Source organism: Salvelinus fontinalis, chromosome 17 (genome assembly GCF_029448725.1).
Source record: "Salvelinus fontinalis isolate EN_2023a chromosome 17, ASM2944872v1, whole genome shotgun sequence".
Lineage (NCBI taxonomy): Eukaryota > Metazoa > Chordata > Actinopteri > Salmoniformes > Salmonidae > Salvelinus > Salvelinus fontinalis.
In genome coordinates, this window is record NC_074681.1 from 30,274,691 (window position 1) to 30,297,370 (window position 22,680).

Consider the following 22,680-nt stretch of genomic DNA (forward strand, 5'->3'; position numbering starts at 1 on the left):
TTAATCACTAACCTTCGATTATTTTCATCAGATGACACTCATAGGACTTCATGTTACACAATACAAGGATGTTTTGTTTGATTAAATTCATATTTATATCAAAAAATCTGAGTTTACATTGAGGCGACTAGATTCACTAGTGGCAAAAACATCAAGTGACTTTGCATAGCCACATCGTTTCAACAGAAATACTCATAAATATAGATGATAATACAAGTTATACACATGGAATTATAGATATACCTCTCCTTAACCTGTTGGGGATGGGGGCGCTGTTTAGACTATTTATGCTAATGTGGCTAATTTTTTAAACGGCTTCCCACAAAATCCTTGATCGTACAATATGCATATTATTATTATTATTGGATAGAAAACAGTCTATAGTTTCTATAGGAGTTGAAATTTTGTCTCTAAGTGGAACAGAGCCCATTCTACAGCAATTTCCCTGACATGGAGTCAGATTTGAGAAACGTTGGCCACTTTTCTGAAGTCATTTAAACGGGCACTGTCGTTGCTATGACTATACGGACACTTCTTACGTCTTCCCCTGGATGCCTTTACGTGATGACGATTCCAACGGGCTCGATTGCTCGTTCACAGGCCCTACAAATGAAAAAAACCTTTAGCTAGCAAGTCTTTTCTTGCTGCGTAACGCGCGTGGAAGACACCGACCCTCTCCTGTTCCAAGCGTTAGTTTAGCCTGTTATATTTCTCCGGTCATCTTTTCACTCGTTATAGGAGTTACAAACATCACAAAGTAGTTAATTTAAAGCGTTTTATAGCAATTTATATCCGTTTAGTGCGATTTTGGGACATTTATTTTTGCAACGATGTGAAAAGTTGGTCACGCTTTTCAGTTCATCCCGAACGTAGTTGACATTTCCACATGGCAAGAGGACAGCTTTCCACCAAAAGACGATTTCTCCCAAGAAAGGATCCTTTGCCCAAGATACTGATGGAAGAACAGCTCAAGGTAGGACATTTTTATTATGATAAATCGTGTTTCTGTCGAAACATTTTAGTGGCTTAGGACGCCATGTTTTTTGACGTAGCTTCGCTTGGCGCAAACTGTATTGAAAAGTAAGGATAAATTAAAAAATGTAATAACGCAATTGTATTAAGAATTAAATTGTCTATCAATCCCTGTCCACCCTATATTTTTTAGTCACGTTTATGAGTATTTATGTATAAGAGTAGATCACTGTCTAAGTGGCGCAAGGACGTTTTCTTTACCAGCTTGTCTACATTTCACATTGTCTAACCATGATTTTGGTGGCTAAATATAAACATTTTCGATCAAACTGTATATGCATGTTGTAATGTGATGTTACAGGAGTGTCATCGGAAGAATTCTGAGAAGGTTAGTGAAAAAATTAATATCTTTTGGCGATGTTGACTTTTATCGCTCACTTTGGCTAGAATCAATGCTGGGCTGCTAATTGCTATGTGCTAAGCTAATATAACGATTTATTGTGTTTTCGCTGTAAGACACTTAGAAAATCTGAAATATTGTCTGTATTCACAGGATCTGTGTCTTTCGATTCGTGTATGCTGTGTATTTTTACGAAATGTTTGATGATTAGTAGTTAGGTAAACACGTTGCTCATTGTAATTATTCTAGTCCATTTGTGATGGTGGGTGCAATTGTAAACTATGCCATCTACCTGAAATATGCACTTTTTTCTAACAAAACCTATCCCATACCATAAATATGTTATCAGACTGTCATCTAATGAGTTTTTTTGTTGGTTAGGGGCTATAAATATCTTAGTTTAGCCGAATTGGTGATGGCTACTGGTGTTGGTGGACAAATAAAAGATGGTGGAATATGCTAATGTGTTTTTAGGTAATAGATGTACATCTTTACATATTGTGTCTTCCCTGTAAAACATTTTAAAAATCGGAAATGTTGACTGGATTCATAAGATCTGTGTCTTTCATTAGCTGTATTGGACTTTAATGTGTGAAAGTTAAATATTTTAAAAAAATATTTTTTTTGAATTTCGCGGCACTGGTTTTTCAGTGGGGGGGGGGGGGGGGAGTGCCGCTAGCGGCACGCTGATCCTAGACAGGTTAATGCAACCGCTGTGTCAGATTACAAAAACACTTTACGGAAAAAGAAACCCACGCTATAATCTGAGACGGCGCTCAAAAGTAAAACACCACAGCCGCAAAGATGTGGTCAACATAAACAAGAAAATATATGATAAATATTCCCTTACCTTTGATGATCTACATCAGAAAGCACACCATGAATCCCAGGTCCACAATAAATGTTTATTTTGTTCGAAAAAATCCGTTATTCATGTCCAAATACCTTCTTTTGTTAGCGCGTCTGGTTTACATATCCAAACGCTAATTCTGGTCAGCGTTATATCGGACAAAAACTTCAAATAGTGATATTAGCGGTCGAAGAAACGTTTCAATCTAAGTACACAATCAATCATTAGGATGTTTTTAACATATAGCTTCAATAAAGTTCCAACCGGAGTATTCCTTCTTGTCTTCGTGAGCCATGGAACGTAAGTGACTTCCACGAGGAAAAAGCATGATCAGAAAATGGCTGCTTGATGGACACCTGACTGATTCTGCTATCATTCTCTCCCACAACATCATAGTAGTCTCATTATAATTTCTATTGATGGTTGACATCTAGTGGAACCCCTAGGCAGTGCACAATCATTCATATGTCAAGGGGATTTCTTTAGGGACTCTGGTGAATACATACAAGCTCAGATTTCTGACTTCCTGTTTCGATTTCAACTCAGGATTTTGCCTGCCAATATGAGTTCTGTTAATCTCACAGGCATAATTCAAACAGTTTTAGAAACTTTAGACTGTTTTCTATCCAATACTAATAATAATATGCAAATATTAGCAACTATGACTGAGGAGCAGGCCGTTTGATATGGGCACCTTTCATCCATGCAACTCAATACTGCCCCTTCAGCCATAAGAAGATAACCTAACTCCTAAACTTAACCCTAATCCCTAGCCCCAAACTAGCTAGCCACCTAAATAGAATTTGTAAAATATCATACATTTTGTGAATTTGCACCTTATAGTATGTTTTGCAAATTCGTAACATATCCTATGTTTGTTAAATTTGTAACATATAATACAAATTGTAATTCATAACATATCATACAAAATTGGTATCTCGGATTTACATTCAGAATAATACGAAATTCTCTGAGACCAGGTTGTTATACAGTAGAAACTGAGGCGCCTGGTTAGAATAATGCCGGTACCAGTAAAGGTAAATATATTTTTTCTGCTTATATCGAATGAGCAGCTCTGAGTCACAGGTATTCTGTACTGATGACTCATTATTTACAGGAGGAATGTGATCCCCAGCAAGCTGTCCTGTTAAGAGAATATAGAAACAAAATAATTTGACAGAAGTAAAAATAGGTAACTACCATCAACATTACAGTTTAAAATGGTGTAAAATACTTGTATGTTTGAGGAATTTAAATGATGGGATTTCTGTTGTTTTGAATTTGGCGCCCTGCAGTATCACTGGCTGTTGATAACCCTAGAGAGGTTAAAGGAGGAACCACTGTACTGTGATATGTGATATGCAGTTATATGTGATATGCAGTGTACTGTGATCTGCAGGATGTGATATGTAATGTATGGCTGCTGTCTGTCTGGCATGCAACTACCTCCACTGTCAGGAGGAGGAGCCATCTGCTCAGAGATATAGAAGTTTATCTAGAGCTGAGATGAGGTGCTCTACAGAAGATAGGGAGTTATAATGTATATCTTGTTGATTTAAATGGAATTGATTTTTTTAAGCTTTAAGGTATTGTAATCCAGAGTTGGAACTGACAGATAATAAAAGGATCTGAAACAGTTCACAGTAATCATTGTTATCCGCTGCTTCTGTACAGTTGTTGTACAGTGTGTCTGCATTTCCTGTCTCTGTGGTCCTCAGTGCACAGTAATACAGAGCAGAGTCTGTCACTTCAGCAGAGGAGAAGATCAGATCCACACGTTCGGCCACTTTGTCAAAGTTAACTGACAGTTGTGGATACTGTGGATCTGCAGTAACTGTTGTTTCAGCAGATTATGAATACACTGAGAGGAGGAGGATGCATTGGGGAGCAGATGTGCTATATTGGTGATACCATAAGACACTGCCTCCTCCAGATAATGTGTAGTTGCAGGAAAGCTTGACACTGCCATCATGTATCACATCCTCCTTAAGACTGAAAATTTCATCCGCACAACTATCACCTGCAAAAAACTGACATGAAATTAAAGTTATCTTTGCCTGGTCAAAGCTTGTGTGTTGTTTTTCCAAGCTTGTGAGGAAATCATTACACATCATCATTACTGATAAATGTATTTTACTTAACCACAAATGTTAAAAATAACAAGGTAAAACATCACAGCATGGTTATTGTTAGAGAGACAAGCTTACAATGCACTGAGGAAAGGCCTTCATGCCATTTTGAGTGTCTCCTTTTCATTGTCATACTAGCTCCTCTTCTAAACACAACACAACTCATTTTCAGAGGATCTTCTGAAGTGAATGAATAACAGGAAGAAAAATGTTTTTTGTTTGTTTCCCTATGCTACATGTGTTTTACTTACTCTAACATCAGGTACAACCACAATAATGTTATTTACAGACACACTGTTGCTATGAGTCTGATAATGAACTGTGGTCTTGAAATGACTAACAAGCTCATCTAAAACATGTCATTTATCAGTGTTCTAGTTTTTGTACATCCTCTCAGAGACTCTGTATCACTGGGCACCCTTCAGGGCACAGTAGTAGAAGCTGTGTCTGCCAGAGTTACTTGTTTCATCATGAGTGTAGTTGACGTTTGGTACGTTGTAGATTAATTTAGATGATTAGAGATATGGTCAACACTATTTGCTCTTGCACCTTTACACAGTAGAAACTGAGGTGCCTGGTTAGGGTATTGTTGGTACAAGTAAAGGTAGATGTTACTGCTGCTTGTTTCATATGTACAGCTCAGAGAGAGACACTGATGATCCCTCAGTGGGGGTGTACTCCTCCTTGTCAGGAGTCACACTATCTCCAGATACCATTCCTGCAGGAAGAAAAGGGAATATAGCCAATTAAAAATGCATTATTTTTAAAATTAATTATTCAAATTTAAATGATTAGAAATATATTTATTGAATAATCTGAATGGATGCATTGACATAATATTTTTTTAGATATTGTTTACCTGTCATCATAATCAGAATGATCAATACACTGATTGATATCTCCATTTTCAGACTAATGTTCGCATGCGTTCACTCTCTGAAGTGTCTCTGTGTATCACTATGTGTCACTCTGCTTACAGACTAATGTCACATCCACTAAAGAGGTTAAATATTGTTTTTTTCTCTACACTAGCACTGCTACGTGAGAGTTTTCATCTGTATTTTTCATAGCTGTTTACGTACCACCACTGTCAGAAGCTGGCACAAAGACAGCATTGAATGAGCTGTATTCCGCCATAAGCAAACAAGAAAACGCTCACCCAGAGGCGGCGCTCCTAGTAGCCGGGGACTTTAATGCAGGGAAACTTAAATCCATTTCACCAAATTTCTATCACATGTTAAATGTGCAACCAGAGGGGGAAAAAACACTGGATCACCTTAACTCCACACAGAGAAGCATATAAAGCTCTCCCTCGCCCTCCATTTGGCAAATCTGACCATAATTCTATCCTCCTGATTCCTGCTTACAAGCAACAATTAAAGCAGGAAGCATCAGTGACTAGATCAATAAAAAAGTGGTCAGATGAAGAAGATGCTAAGCTACAGGACCGTTTTGCTTGCAAAGACTGGAATATGTTCTGGGGTTCCCTGAAGGGCATTGAGGAGTACACCACATCAGTCATTGGCTTCATCAATAAGTGCATTGATGACGTTGTCCCTAAAGTGACCGTACGTACATATCCCAACCAGAAGCCATGGATTACAGGCAACATCCACACTGAGCGAAAGGCTAGAGCTGCCCGTTTCAAGGAGCGGGATTATAAGAAATCCCGCTATGCCCTCCGATGAACCATCAAACAGGAAAGCATCAATACAGGACTAAGATCTAATTGTACTACACCGGCTCTGACGCTCGTCGGATGTGGCAGGGCTTGCAAACCATTTACAGACTACAAAGGGAAGCACAGCCGAGAGCTGCCCAGTGATACGAGCCTACCAGACGAGCTAAACTACATCCATGCTCGCTTCGAGGCAAATAACACTGAAACATGCATGACAGCGCCAGCTGTTGCGGAAGACTGAGTGATCACGCTCTCCACAGCTAATGTGAGTAAGACCTTTTAAACATGTCAACATTTAAAAGGTGTTGTGGAAATATTCAGTCAAACATATTTCACAAACACCGGAGCCTGTGAGTTCAAATATACTTTTATTACAACATAAAAGCCGAGCTGGTTCATGAATACAACTCCCTTTCCAGTCTTGGCACACATGTTTTATACATTATTCATAGTAACTCCTCTTAATAACTCATCCCCTCTGGCATTTAGCCACAGTTATCTTATTGCCTTGTACTAAATTTGGTTTCATATTAGGGCATGGAACCCGTAGAGCCACAGAAATAGTTAAAATAGACAGACATATTTTCGACTAAGACAGGTTCATACATGAAGGACCCTAGCCACTGTCCTTGGTACTTTACAAAAATAACCAGACATGTCATCCTGCTAACTCTGGAAAAAACCCAAGAGGTGTAACCATAGCAACAGTACATGGTAGGCCATAACACAGTTACAGGAATAACCAGTTGTGTTCAACCCCAGACATGTGCATGTCTAATTGTGTCTAATGACCCAGAGCACATATAGAGTGCACTAGTTTTGCTGGCTTCTTCTGAAATAAATAATTGCCACATATGTACTGGAAAAATTACAATAAACACTGCAGGGCCAGAAGAATAACCAGGACGTGTACTGTGAGCATGCGCTGTCCAACTGGCAAGTGTCTTTACTGACATTTTCAACCTCTCCCTGTCCAAGTCCGTAATACCCACATGTTTTAAGCAGACCACCATAGTGCCGGTGCCCAAGAACACTAAGGTAACCTGCCTAAATGACTACCGACCCGTAGCACTCACGTCTGTAGCCATGAACTTTGAAAGGCTGGTCATGGCTCACATCAACACCATTATCCCAGAAACCCAAGGCCGACTCCAATTTGCTAACCACCCCAATAGATCCACAGATGATGCAATATCTATTGCACTTCACACTGCCCTTTCCTGCCTGGAATAAAGTAACACCTACGTGAGAATGCTATTCATTGACTACAGCTCAGTGTTCAACACAATAGTGCCCTCAAAGCTCATCAATAAGCTAAGGACCCTGGGACTAAACACCTCCATCTGCAACTGGATCCTGGACCTCCTGATGGGCTGCCCCCAGGTGATAAGGGTAGGTAACAACACATCCGCCACGCTGATCCTCAACACAAGGGCCCCTCAGGGGTGTGTGTTCAATCCCCTCCTGTACTCCCTTCCGGAGTTCCTCAGCTGCAAGGTGGCATCCCTGAGTGAGCGATTGGGACCACAATCGGACCTCTTCTCCCTCCTACGTTCCCGTAGCCAACCATCGGTCCGGATGGTTAAAGCGAGTCAAGATCCGTAACATCCCTGGTGGGAGGTTACCGCATGGTAGGCTGCCTCATAGGCAACCCACAGACTTTCTCCCGCAAAATGTCCAATGCTAGATTGTGACGTTCGGCCGTGGCCCGGAACCACTCCATCAGACTGCGAAGCAACTCCTCGTGCATACCAATGGTGGCTCCTTGGGAGGAGATGGTGTAGCGGAGCTGATCCACGTCTGCTGGGTCAGTCATGGCCAGTTTGTACTATCAGAACCAAGGTAAGACCCAGATGCAGACTGTTGAAGTAACAATGTTTATTTTAGCAGCAGGGGCAGGCAAAGACAGGTCAATGCAGGCAGGGATCGATAATCCAGAGTAAGACAGAGGTATATATTTTTTATTTCCCCTTTATTTAAACAGGTAGGCCAGTTGAGAACAAGTTCTCATTTACAACTTTGACCTGGCCAAGATAAAGCAAAGCAGTGCGACACAAACAACACAGAGTTACACATGGAATAAATAAACGTACAGTCAATAACACAATATCACCATCAACGGACAGACATGAAGGAGGAGCCTGTTCAGAAAGAGGAAAGACTGTTTGGAAATGTATTGGTCAATATTACCTCCTCAGTATTATATTAGCACTCTTTGCAGTACTAAGTGAAACGCCTACGTCTAGCTCAAATAATAAGTATTGACAATCGCATGAATGTTTTATGAAGTGAGTATGATTAACTTATTTGAAAAGAAATGTTTGGAAATGTACACACATTCAATTAATATTATTCTACTGTATATGCTGGACCAACTAATTAATTAATTTCTATAGGATCGGTGTCCCCCCCGCAGGACGGTTGAGCTAACGTGCGCTAATGTGATTAGCATGACGTAGTAAGTGACAAGAACATTTCCCAGGACATAGACATGTCTAATATGGGCAGACAGCTTAAATTCTTGTTAATCTAACTGCATTGTCCAATTTACAGTAGCTATTACAGTGAAATAATACCATGCTATTGTTTGAGGAGAGTGCACAGAAAATGTATCAATAAACCAATTAGGCACATTTGGGCAGACTTGATACAACATTTTGAACAGTAATGCAACGGTTCATTGGATCAGTCTAAAACGTTGCACGTACAATGCTGCCATCTAGTGGCCAAAATCTAAATTGCACCTATACTGCAATAATACATTTCTCTTGCATTTCAAATATGATGAACAAAAAACACGAACATTTTAAATAAGGGGTTGAAAAGGTATTTTATTTTATATATTTTATTTAACTAGGCAAGTCAGTTAATAAACAAATTCTTATTTTCAATGACGGCCTACCAAAAAGCAAAAGGCCTCCTGCGGGGACGGGGGCCTGGGATAAAAAAGAAAGAAAAATACAATATAAATATAGAACAAAACACACACAAAACAAGAGAGACAACACTTCATAAAGAGAGACCTAAAGACAACAACATAGCAAGGCAGCAACACATGACAACACAGCATGGTAGCACCATAACATAACAGCATGGTAGCAACAAAACATGGTAGCAGCACAAAATGTGGTACAAACATTATTGGGCAGAGACAACAGTACAAAGGGCAAGAAGGTAGAGACAATATACATCACACAAAGCAGCAACTGTCAGTAAGAGTGTCCATGATTGAGTCTTTGAATGAAGAGATTGAGATAAACTGTCCAGATTGAGTGTTTGTTACAGCTCTTTCCAGTCGCTAGCTGTAGCGAACTGAAAAGATGAGAAACCCAGGGATGTGTGTGCTTTGGGTAAAAGTGTAAAAGTAAAAGTGAAAGTCACCAAGTAAAATACTACATGAGAAAAAGTATAAAAGTGTTTGGTTTTAAATATACTTCAGAATCAAAAGTAAATTAAATTGATAAAATATACTTAAGTATCATAAGTAAAAGTACAAATGATTTCAAATTCTTTACATTAAGCAAAAAGGCACCATTTTTAAAAATTACATATAGCCAGAGGCACACTCCAAAGCTCAGACATGTTTTACATAAGATGCATTTGTGTTTAATGAGTCCGACCAGATCAGAGACAGTAGTGATAACTGCAGTGGCTTGCTAAAGTATTCACCCCCTTGGCATTTGTCCTATTTTGTTGCCTTACAACCTGGAATTAAAATAGATTTTTGGGGGGGTTTGTATCATTTGATTTACACAACATGCCTACCACTTTGAATATGCTAAATATTTTTTATTGTGAAACAAAACAGAAAACTTGAGCGTGCATAACTATTCACCCCCCACCCCCAAAGTCAATACTTGGTAGAGCCACCTTTTGTGGCAATTACAGCTGCAAGTCTCTTGGGGTATGTCTCTAGAAGCTTGGCACATCTAGCCACCGGGATTGTTGCCCATTCTTCAAGGCAAAACAGCTCCAGCTCCTTCAAGTTGGATGGGTTCCACTGGTGTACAGCTATCTTTAAGCCATACCACAGATTCTAAATTAGATTGAAGTCTGAGCTTTGACTAGGCCATCCAAAGACATCTAAATGTTTCCCCTTAAACAACTAAAGTGTTGCTTTAGCAGTATGCTTAAGATCATTGTCCTGCTGGAAGATGAACCTTCATCCCAGTCTCAAATATCTGGAAGACTGAAACTGGTTTCCCTCAAGAATTTCCTTGTATTTAGCGCCATCCATCATTCCTTCAATTCTGACCAGTTTCCCAGTCCCTGCCAGTGAAAAACATACCCACAGCATGATGCTGCCACCACCATGCTTCACTGTGGAGATGGTGTTCTCGGGGTGACGAGAGGTGTTGGGTTTGCGCCAGACATAGCGTTTTCCTTTGATGGCCAAAAAGCTAAATTTTTGTCTCATCTGACCAGAGTACCTTCTTCCATATGTTTGGGGAGTCTCCCACATGCCTTTTGGCAAACACCAAACACCAAATGTTTGCTTATTTTTTTCTTTAATTAAGCAATGGCTTTTTTTCTGGCCACTCTTCCGTAAAGCCCAGCTCTGTGACAGATACTCCAATCTCCGCTGTGGAGCTTTGCAGCTCCTTCAGGGTTATCTTTGGTCTCTTTGTTGCCTCTCTGATTAATGCCCTCCTTGCCTGGTCTGTGAGTTTTAGTGGGCTGCCCTCTCTTGGCAGGTTTGTTGTGGTGCCATATTGTTTCCATTTTTTAATAATGGATTTAATGGTGCTCCGTGGGATGTTCAAAGTTTCAGATATTTTTTTAGAACCCAAACATGAACTGTACTTCCGTACAGAACCATATTAGGCTGAACACAGAAACAGACAAACTAGACACACAACATAGAATGCCCACCCAGCTCACGTCCTGACCAACACTAAAACAAGCAAAACACATAAGCACTATGGTCAGGACGTGACAGTACCCCCCCTCCTGAGGTGCGGACTCCGAACGCACCCCTAAAACTCAAGGGGAGGGTCTGGGTGGGCATCTGTCCGCGGTGGCGGCTCCGGCGCAGGACGAGGCCACCACTCCACCATTGTCTTTGTCCCCCTCCTTAGCGTCCTTTGAGTGGCGACCCTCGCCCCCGACCTTGGCCTAGGACTCCTCACCAAGGTCCCCACTACATTGACGAGACAGCTCAGGACAGAGAGGTAGCTCAGGACAGAGAGGTAGCTCAGGACAGAGAGGTAGCTCAAGACAGAGAGGTAGCTCAAGACAGAGAGGTAGCTCAAGACAGAGAGGTAGCTCAGGACAGAGGGGCAGCTCCGGACTGAAGGGCAGCTCCGGACTGAAGGGCAGCTCCGGACAGAGAGGCAGCTCTGGACTGAAGGGCAGCTCCGGACTAATGGCAGCTCCAGACTGAGGGGCAGCTCCGGGCTGAAGGGCCGCTCATGACTGAAGGGCAGCTCATGACTGGAAGGCAGCTCATGACTGGAGGGCAGCTCATGACTGGAGGGCAGCTCATGACTGGAAGGCAGCTCATGACTGGAAGGCAGCTCATGACTGGAGGGCAGCTCATGACTGGCAGGCAGCTCATGACTGGAGGGCAGCTCATGACTGGAAGGCAGTTCTTGACTGGAAGGCAGCTCATGACTGGAAGGCAGCTCATGACTGGAGGGCAGCTCATGACTGGAAGGCAGCTCATGACTGGAAGGCAGCTCATGATTGGAGGGCAGCTCATGACTGGAGGGCAGCTCATGACTGGCTGGCGGCTCTGGCAGCTCCTGAATGGCTGGCGGCTCTGGCGGTTCCTGACTGGCTAGCGGCTCTGGCGGCTCCTGACTGGCTGGTGGCTCTGGCGGCTCCTGACTGGCTGGCGGCTCTGGCGGCTCCTGACTGACGGACGGCTCTAGCGGCTCCTGACTGGCGGACGGCTCTAACGGCTCGGGACAGACGGATGGCTCAGATGGCGCTGGGCAGACGGATGGCTCAGATGGCGTTGGGCAGACGGATGGCTCAGACGGCGCTGGGCAGACAGGCAGCTCAGACGGCGCTGGGCAGGCAAGCAGCTCAGACGGCGCTGGGCAGGCAGGCAGTTCAGACGGCGCTGGGCAGACAGCCGACTCTGACCTGCTGAGGCGCACAGTAGACCTGGTGCGTGGTGCCGGAATTGGTGGTACCGGACTGGAGACACGCACCTCAAGGCTAGTTCGGGGAGCAGGAACAGGGCACACTGGACTCTCGAGGCGCACTATAGGCCTGGTGCGTGGTACCAGCACTAGTGGTACCGGGCTGAGGGCACGCACCTCAGGGCGAGTGCGGGGAGCAGGAACAGGGCACACTGGACTCTCGAGGCGCACTATAGGCCTGGTGCGTGGTACCGGCACTGGTGGTACCGGGCTGAGGGCACGCACCTCAGGGCGAGTGCGGGGAGCAGGAACAGGGCACACTGGACTCTCGAGGCGCACTATAGGCCTGGTGCGTGGTACCGGCACTGGTGGTACCGGGCTGAGGGCACGCACCTCAGGGCGAGTGGGGGGAGAAGGAACAGTGCGTACAGGGCTCTGGAGGCTTGGTGCGTGGTGCCGGAACTGGAGGTACTGGGCTGGAGAAACGCACCACAGGGAGAGTGCGTGGAGGAGGAACAGGGCTCTGGAGACGCACTGGAAGCCTGGTGCGTGGTCCGATATTGGTGGGTGGTTCTGTAACGGCAGTCTAGCTCTTCCTCCTCCTCGGACGAGGAGAGGCGAGAAGGATCGGAGGACCAATGTGCAGCGTGGTAAGTTTCCATGATTTAATATACACGAAAACAAGACACTATACAAAATAACAAACAAACTAACCGTCACAGTCCCGTGTGGTACAAACACTGACACAGGAAACAACCACCCACAAAATCCCAACACAAAACAAGCCACCTATATATGATTCTCAATCAGGGACAACGATTGATAGCTGCCTCTGATTGAGAACCATATTAGGCTGAACACAGAAACAGACAAACTAGACACACAACATAGAATGCCCACCCAGCTCACGTCCTGACCAACACTAAAACAAACAAAACACATAAGCACTATGGTCAGGACGTGACAACAGGTGTCTTTTATACTGATAACAAGTTCAAACAGGTGCCATTAATACAGGTAACGAGTGGAGGACAAGAGGAGCCTCTTAAAGAAGAAGTTACAGGTCTGTGAGAGCCAGAAATCTTGCTTGTTTGTAGGTGACCAAATACTTATTTTCCACCATAATTTGCAAATAAATTCATTAAAAATCCTACAATGTGATTTTCTGGATTTTTTTTTCTCATTTTGACTGTCATAGTTGAAGTGTACCTATGATGAAAATTACAAGCCTCTCTCATCTTTTTAAGTGGGAGAACTTGCACAATTGGTGGCTGACTAAATACTTTTTTGCCCCACTGTATAACACACCTATTACTGAGAACATAATAATTGAACAAATGACCAACATGTTTGGAAGTCAAACTGACTAATAGATCAACAGAAGCTGAATACTCCAAACCAACTTAATCTGCAAAGATTTACTGTAGTACTGTAGTACAGAGCACAATCTGTTACTTCAGCAGAGGAGATCTCCAGATCCACAAATATTCTCTGTTTATTCAGATTAACAGTGTCACATCTGCTCCTGCAACACCCTCTACTGCTCATCCTGTGTCTCCTTGACCTGCCGTCACTCTCCCTGTTGTCTCTCCCTCTCTGTGTGTGTGTGTGTGATTGTGTGGGCGGAGACAGGTGTGCTGGAGTCAGAGCAGATCCCCACCAGCTGAAACCTGTTCCATACTCAAGACCTCTAGAAATACTCAGCCCTGCCACTTCCACCCTGCAAGATCATAATCACTGCTCAGTCAGTCTACGGTTCTAGCCGTTTGTTACTATTCAGATCCTGTTATCTTGTTGTGCCTGTTTTCCTTGCCTGATGCTGTTTTCCTCTCCGCTACAGTTCTGCCAGCTCTGACTCTGGTCCCTGTCTCCAGTCCCACGTCTCGTCATCCTGCTACTCTGTCCTGGATTCCCCACTCTACTACTCCCTTGGATTCCCCTCCGGACCTGCTTACCCTGTCTCAACCCTTCTCTCTCCAGCCTCAGCCTCCGCACCTGGTTTCCAGCAACCCGCCCGAGCTTCCCCTGACCTGAACTCCATATCCCCCTGTGTTTCAAAAAATACCTTGGTTACTTCATGCCAGTCTCCTCGTCTGAGTCTGCTCTTGGGTACCCCGGTTCCACTCCACGCAACAACAGACCGTCGAGGGTATGGAGGATCACCTTTAACTACAGAGGGCTTTGAGGTGACTGTAGTGTAGTAGAGGAATTGGGGGGGCTGATCTGGGATATTGGAGATACCATAGACGATTTACTAATGAGCCAGAGTAGTTGCAAGACAGTGTAACACTGCTTATTGACCCACATTACATCAACATTATCATCTGTGATGAACAAATATGGCTTAATTGATGGATTACCATGAACATGATCTCTGATCATTTGTATGCAGATTATTGCCTATTACATGGTGTTTACTAGTAGGAATTTATTGCAGTAAGGTTTTTGTAGTGTTTCTGGGTTTCCTCTCACTGTGGGTCTCGAACACAGTAGTACAGAGCAGAATCTTTCATTTCAGCAGAGGAGATCACCAGATCCAAATGGTTTACTCTTCATTGAGTTTCGTAGATATTTGAGTGTTCAGAGGATTTGCTTTCTTTATAAACTTTGTACCTGAGATGTACAGGAGGAACTTTCACCTTTTTCCTGTGTCTTGGTGATACCAATATACTTAATATCCAACAGTAGCTGTTCTGGAGTAGTTGTTAGACAGGGTAACAGAGTTTCCTCTAAACAGTACTCTTTCTTGAGTTGAGTGAGGTCTTCACAACCGACACCTGCATAGAGATTAGTTTAAATACACATACATTTAATTGTTAATGAAAATATATTTGAAATTGAATTTATTTCAAATGGATAATTATGGCAATGTGTTGTATTGAATTTTATTGTATTGCCTACCAATTAATATGGTCAGGAACAACAGTGAATACAGCAACACCATCCTAGATGAACAGAGACAAACTGACAGAAAGATCTCAACAGTCTCTGGAAGTTTCCTTCTGTTTGATGTTTCTATACTGCTGTTCACCCCTTCCTCTACCATACGTCCCTCCCCATAACATACAGTAGGTATGTTATCTATGTATGTCATACAATATGTCTGTTTCCTCCCATGGTTCTTCAAAGGTTTCTGAGTTTCCTGTCACTGTGGTCTTCATGGCACAGTAGTACAGAGCAGAGTTGTTTTACTTCAGCAGAGGAGATCTTCAATTTAACCTAACAGACTACTAAACGACCAATTCTCTTGGAAGTCTGTATCTATCATCCATTGAAGGAATATTGGCATTTTCCCAGCACTGGTTTGATGATACCAGTAGAATACATTTCCAAATGTAGAAGTTGAGAAGTAGTTGTAGGATGTGGTGACAGTGGTTCCCTCCAAGCCATGCACTTAATTTCTTAAAGGAGCAATAGCATTCTCTAATCTGTGGTCTGTACAAACAAAGGGTAGTTGTAATGCACACGTTAATGAAGAGAAAATTCAACTTAAAAAATATCATTTTTTAATGCATCATTATCAGGAAAGTGTCACTTAACTACAAATGTGCAGAGCAGCAGCATTGCCCACAGAAACATAATCTTGGCTCTCTGAATATTTACTGCGCTGTTGCCTAGCTGTATCTGAAATTAATTTCTGCTTACTGTAGCTCCTCCCCTTATCATTGGTTTCTTCCCAAAACACTTGACAAGTTTCTGGGTTTCCTCTCACTGTGGGCGCCAGGGCACAGTAGTACAGAGCAGAATCTGTCACTTCAGCAGAAGAGATCTCTAGATCCACGCGGTCTGTATGATCCTGAGCTGGAAGGCGAGGAGGGACAGGTTTCTGGACATATCCTGATTTAGTGATGAGAATCAGGAACTCTGGTTTAGACCTAGGATACAGACTATACCACTGTAGATTGTTTACAGAGCCAGTGTAGCTGCAGGATAGTGTGATGGTATCACCCGCCACACCAACCACCATAGACCTAGTGGGATTAATGTAATCTTCAAAACTGACATCTATCAGAAAAGGAAAAACGTGTTGCTGTTTTGCTAGATTTTTTAACAAATATCAAATATATTATGGAGTTGGAATTAAAATGCTGAAATTGACTACAGCACTCACCAACAAGGACTGAGAGGAGAAATTATGAAAGCAACAACATAGCTGATAGATACGGTATCAAAAAGACTATGGCACAAAAGAGACAGAGTTGAATATCTCAATCTTTCAGTAATTGCTGATTGGAGAAAATGTTGTAGCTGCACCTACTGCCAAAGACAGGGGCTGGTGAACAACCAACTTTGTTTGTGTGTGCCATGCAATCCTTGTTTAATGTTAGTATTGATGTAGTCATGCATTTTTAACAATAATACTCCATTCATGTCATACTGCATTTTGAAGAAAAACGTTTTAAATGAATACAGTGCAAAAACTTTGTTATTTCATAACTTTTTCGTTTTTAATAAAGAAGTATGAAAAAAAGTGTTCTAATGAATGTCAAATATAATAAAATACAACAATAACAAGACGTCTCAAATGAAATAAAAATTATAAAAATAAGTGTGCAACATAAGTAAAAAAAAAAACAGAAAACAAGACAAATCAATTGTTGTTGTTTTTTGTATTTAATTTAGTTTAACTTTGTTATTTTGTTACATTTATTTATTATGCTTTTAGTTAATATTAGGAATATTGTTAACTTATGTCTTGTGTTATCTTGTACACTAATTTTTATAAAGCTGCTTATGAGTGTTCAGAGATAAATGACTAGTTCTTCTGACTGGCATGGTAGTGACTAGAGTCTTCAGAGGTGTAAGGATAATTAGGAGTATGAAACTAGGGTATTTTATGCAGTGGTATTTCATTCATGTTATACTTCATTATGAAGAAAATTATTAAACATGTATAATTAATCTGGACATGAAGTTAGGGTTAGGGTTATGGGTAGAATAGAGGGGGTTAGTGTTTTGCACATATTCATTCATCTTCCTGTTGATAACTTTCTCCCCTTAATCAGATGTTTTAGGTTTTCTTACAGTGCTTCTGGGTTCCCTGTCACTGTGGGCCTCAGAGCACAGTAGTACAGAGCAGAGTCTGTCACTTCAGCAGAGGAGATCTCCAGATCCACACGGGTCTTCTCTTTGTTCAGTTTACCAGAGAAGCGAGAGTCAAGAGAATCAGCTCTATGTTCAGTCCCAGTGGAGTGCGGGATGAGCAGAAGGTATTGGGGAGCTGATCCTGGAGACTGTTTATACCATAGTAGACTGTAGGCTGAGGAATAGTTGCAGGAAAGAAGAACATTACTATCCACTTCTGCATACACTTCATGTTGGTTTGGCTCGATAGTCTGCTCATAACTGCCTCCTGCAAATGGGAAGAGATGAACAATGAGTAATTATTTTATTAAAATTAAATTGTATTGTTGTAATTTTCTTAATAGAAAACATGACACTACTTTGAAAGCCATAACTTACCTATTACTGAGAACATAATAATTGACCAGATGAACCACATGGCTGGGGTTGGAAGTCAAACTGACTAATAGCACAACAGAACCTGAATACTCCAAACGAACTTCATCTGCAAGGTTTTCTGTTGATCATTCCTGCTTAGTTTCGCTACAAGCTCCACCCCAAAGTGCAGTTGCTCTAAAGATGCTCAATCTCTCCTCTCATTTGTCCTGTCTTCAGTGATACTGCATCTCTCGTTCCCTCCACTGGTGGGAATGGGGGGTGGGTGGGGGGTGGAATAGATTCCCTCCATTATTGTATGAATCACATATGAAGGTTTTTGTGCAGTGTTTCTGGGTTTCCTGTCACAGTGGCTGTCAGGGCACAGTAGTACTGAGCAGAGTCTGTCACTTCAGCAGAGGAGATCTCCAGATACACACGTTTGGCTTTTTTGTCATGATTTAGAGTGAACTCTGGTGTTTTTGCAGGCACGTGTTCCATAACCAGTAACTGTGGTGCTGATTTGGGATGTTGTCGATACCATAGAAGAGTGTCACCAGAAGAGGTGTAGTTACAAGAGAGAGTAACTCTGTCCCTTTCTGAAGCCACTTCTACATCAGTGTAGGGTGTTAAAACCTGTTCAGAACTGACACTTGTAAAAGATAATATTATATATTATCTAAAACGTTTTTTAATATCAAATGATAGATTAAATGAAATTCAAATGCAGTTTAAATGAAAACATTTTCAAAGTAAAAGACATTCGTACTTATATCATGTATTGTCTTTGTAGTCTTTGATTTGAAAAATAAATACCTATCAACATAATCACACTCAGTTTCAATGAAAATGTAATTACTTACCTTTCAAGTTAAAGAAGAGTAAAAGTGAACAGAACAACATTGTAGACAGTATGTGTAGAATAAGCACCAGCTGCTGATGAAAAGCACAGCATCACCTGTCTATGATCTTCATGGTAGTATCATGTTTTCTCTTGAGGATTCATAATCTAATCCTGAGTTTTATACTCTAGCTCCTCCTACTGACAATGTAGAAACAAAGATGTTTCATATACATTTGATTTATTCACTAGAGAATCCACTTGATGGCACTGTGGTCTAACAGAAGACAGCAGATGCTTGTAAATCCATACATTTCCGCTCACTGCTGAGTCAATAAGTTATTCGTCACTGTGGACGTCACAACACAGTAGCACAGAGCAGAGTATTTCACTTCTACAGAGGAGATCTTTAGATCAACACAGGTCTTCTCTGTTCAGTTTAACAGTGAGGTGAGGGTATGGAGGTTTAGCTCTCACTACAGTCCTAGAGGCATGGAGGATGAAGAGGAGGAATTGGGGAGCTGATCCTGGATACTGTTTATACCACAGTACACTGTATGCTGAAGAGTAGTTGCAGGAAAACTGAACATTACTACCCTCCTCTCCATACACTTTATGTTGGTTTGGCTGGATGGTCTGGAGAAAACTGTCACCTATAAATGTGAAGAGGTGATGGATAAATCACAAGGTAGATGTATTTGAAACAAGGAATGATCTTGGTATTTACTCTAAAATCCAATAATACAGATAAACTATACATTACCCTAAAATATTTAGTTAAAAGATTTACAAGAATACAGTAATTTACTAATATGTCAGTACACAAAGGAAAATAATTGTTTTGCTGGAGTTTTTAAAATTTTACCTACAGTAGTAAGCCACACCCCTGCCATAAAATATGAATAAGAGGAGTTGATCATGAGCTGTCAGGTTTTTGTACAGTGTTTCTCAATTTCCTGTCACTGTGGGCTGCAAGGCGCAGTAGTACAGAGCAGAGTCTGTTACATCAGCAGAGGAGATCTCCAGATCCAGGCAGGATCTCTCCTTATTCAGTTTAATAGACAAAATTAGGAAATATCTTCGTATTTACTCTAAAATCCAATAGCGCAGATAAACTATACATTAGCCTAAACAATGTAGTAAAAATAATGACAGGAATACAGTAATTTACTAACCTGTCAGAGCAGAAGGTAAATAACTGTGTAGAGAACCATCATATTGTAGCTGAGGTTATATGATGGAGTGAAGTCCAACAGTTTATTAAAAGATGATACATTTTCTTGAACCTACAGTAGGACGCCTCCCCCTGACCTAAAATATTTATAAGAGGTGTTTATCATGAGCTGTCAGGTTTTGTACAGCGATTCCTGTCACTGTGGGCTCCAGGGCACAGCAGTACAGAGCAGAGTCTGTTACAACAGCAGAGGAGATCTCCAGATCCACACGGGATCTCTCATTCAGTTCAACGGACCGTCATGGGTATGGAGGAGTAGCATTCACTACAGAGGGGTTTGAGGACACTCCAGTGGGGAGGAGGAAGATGGGAGATGATCCAGGGTACTGTTGATGTTGATACCACTGGAGAGTACTAGCAGAGGAGTAGTTACAGGACAGCTTCATGACTTCTCCCTCCAACCCAAACACCTTATCTCATGTTGGAGTAATGTCATTCCCATGACTGCCACCTGAAAACAGGAATTATTATCAGGAAATTATCATACAATTCAAATCTTTATTCAGTGAAGTGTATTAAAAATGTATAAAAGATCCTTCACAGTAATATTACTCAAGTCGCCAGTAATTACATTGGATATGAAGAATAGTATCAAACTCACCCACTAGCGCATATATTAAAATGTATCCTAGTAACATGCTGGTAAGTGTTATTTGACAGTGAAAAGACTGAACACAAGTTGTAATGAATACACAGGGAGAAAAAGGTGTAGATTCACGCGCAGAGTGCAGCAGGTGTTTATTTCACATTCGCAGAAGGCAGGAATCGTGGTCACAGGCAGGCAAATGGTCATACACAGGTAGGCAAACAGGCAGGTGAATCAAAACTAGGACTGAAGGTATTAATTTAACAGGTTCTCACAAACGAGCTAGGAATAGGCTTAGTAGAGTCAAAACAAACAATACCTCACAAAGGCACAAACAGAATGAACAGAACTAAATAAGGAGCTGATGAGACCAGGTGAGTAACTAACATAGGTGAAATCAATGAACAAAAATGAAAGACAGGGCAATGTTCAAGAACACAATGAAACAGGGCTATATTCAAGAACACAACGAAACAGAACACAAGGTTGACTAAGAAAATAAATACAGAACCTTACACAGGTATAATTATGACAAAATGACTCCCCTGGTTTCTCAATGTCCGCTACAGTATAAAATGCATTTCTCTTCCTCCGCCTCAATTATGTAACACCTCCCATTAAAGAACATCACACAACACAGAGTACTTTACACAAGCACAGCGTTTTGTAAGAGGCAGTATATCCTGTTTTCACAGTGGGCATCAGGTTGACTTTCCTACTACACCACCAAGCTGTGTGAATTGTGAATAGGGCCAACAATAAATAATACTGTTGTTGCACTTGGTCATATTCACAAGTGATTATCCAGCTAATATTAAAAAAACTGTCTACGGTAAGAGAAATTGAAGACAACTGACTGAAGAGTGAAGAATACATATTTCTCACAGTGCATTGAATATGAAGACAGATAATTTCTAGACCACCTGGTGATTGAACACAGCACAGGTGTGACCACAGTTCTCTGATCTCAACTTCTGCCATCATGACATCAAATGTGGTTGATGTTTAAATATGATTTCCACTTCATCAAAGCATTTTGGTCTGCATGTTTCTGTATGGTGTACTATGCACTTTGTATCACTGTGTATATCCCTGAGAGCACAGTAGTAGAGAGCTGTGTCTGCCAGGGTTAGCTTTGTTATCACCAGTTCAGTTGATTTCTGGGACGTTGTGGATGTATATCTCTTATCAGGGATATTGTCAGTTGTACTTGATCTGGCACCTTTATACAGTAGAAACTGAGGAGCCTGGTGAGGATAATGCCGGTACCAGTAAAGCCAAGGATATGCACTGCTTGTGTCATATGAGCAGCTCAGAGTCACAAGTTCTCCCTCTGTTCTGATCACTTTATTATTTACAGGATTAATGTGATCCCCAGCAATCTGTCCTGTAAAGAAAGAATAGTAAAATTGTAACAAAGTGTAAAAGCTACGTGCTGTAGAAACTGGGGTGGAAATGTATTAACAGTAATTATATATTAACAAAATAAAAGGGACAAAAAACATAGAATTATTCATCATAACATGATATAAAACATGATATTAAATATTGTTTACCTGAGGCTAGAATGAGAACCAGTATCAGAGAGTTCTCCATGTGGAACATAGAAATACCAGATCAGATCTCTGCCTTGGTTACTGGTTTCTGTTGCTGCAGTGCTTGCTGCTGAGAGTTTTCTGCAGAGAGAAAGGGGATGTACATTACCCAGACAGGAAATAGCCGGTTTATAGGCTCTTATTATTGTGTTGTGAATAGCATTAAAATGAACTGTGTATATGCATGTGTCAGATCATGTTTTTGTACAGTGTTTCTGGGTTTCCTGTCACTGTGGGCCTCAGAGCACAGTAGTACAGAGCAGAGTCTGTTACCTCAGCAGAGGAGATCTCCAGATCCACGCGGTCGGTATGAACCTGAGCTGACATACGAGGAGGGACAGGTTTCTGGACATATCCTGATTTAGTGATGAGAATCAGGAACTCTGGTTTAGACCTGGGATACTGACTATACCACTGTAGATTGTCTACAGAGCCAGTGTAGCTGCAGGATAGTGTGATGGTATCACCCTCCACACCAACCACCATAGGCCTAGTGGGATTAATGTAATCTTCAAAACTACCACCTGTCAGAAATGAAAAATGTGTTGCTGTTTTAATAGCTTTTTTGACAACTATCAAATATATTCTGGAGTTGGAATTAAAATGATGAAAATGAATCAAATAAAATCAAGTTTTATTGGTCACATACACATGGTTAGCAGATGTTAATGAGAGTGTGCTTGTGAATACTTGTGAATACATCACTGACCCAAAAATACATCACTCACCAAGAAGGACTGAGAGGAGGAGAAATTATGAAAGCAGCAATATAGCTGATAGATACAGTATACAAAAGTTTCTAACACAAAACAGGCGGAGTTGAATATCTCTCTCTGTAGCAATCTTTCAGTCTTGATGATTGGA